Source organism: Arachis ipaensis, chromosome B10 (genome assembly GCF_000816755.2).
Source record: "Arachis ipaensis cultivar K30076 chromosome B10, Araip1.1, whole genome shotgun sequence".
NCBI classification, from domain to species: Eukaryota; Viridiplantae; Streptophyta; class Magnoliopsida; order Fabales; family Fabaceae; genus Arachis; species Arachis ipaensis.
The window spans coordinates 5,902,156-5,902,539 of record NC_029794.2 but is presented as its reverse complement, the minus strand read 5'-3'; positions in this window follow the sequence as shown (position 1 = coordinate 5,902,539).

Here is a 384-nt window from a genome sequence, read left to right as displayed (position 1 = left end):
AAAACCCCAACAAAATACAAATAAAATCTCTCATAAAACTAATTTTTGTTATTATTTAATGAATTTTTTAACAGAAAGATCGTATTGTTCCAAAATAAAAAAGTTGAAGGTCGAAGTGTCCCTTTATTTTAATAAAGATCGCTTTATCTTTCGTGAAAATGGATAAGAACCGGATTGTGTGTTTACCCTTAGATTTCTTTACTAAATAATTGTTGAGTAATTTTTTTTTGTAAAAAAAACATAAAAGACCAATTTTATGGTATTAATTCCAACCAAAATGCACTCCAACACATTGAATATCGATTTTTCAGTATTAATTCTAAATTAGCATGATATCATTTACTTATTATATACATAATATTTACATGCCTTTATTGTGTGAGA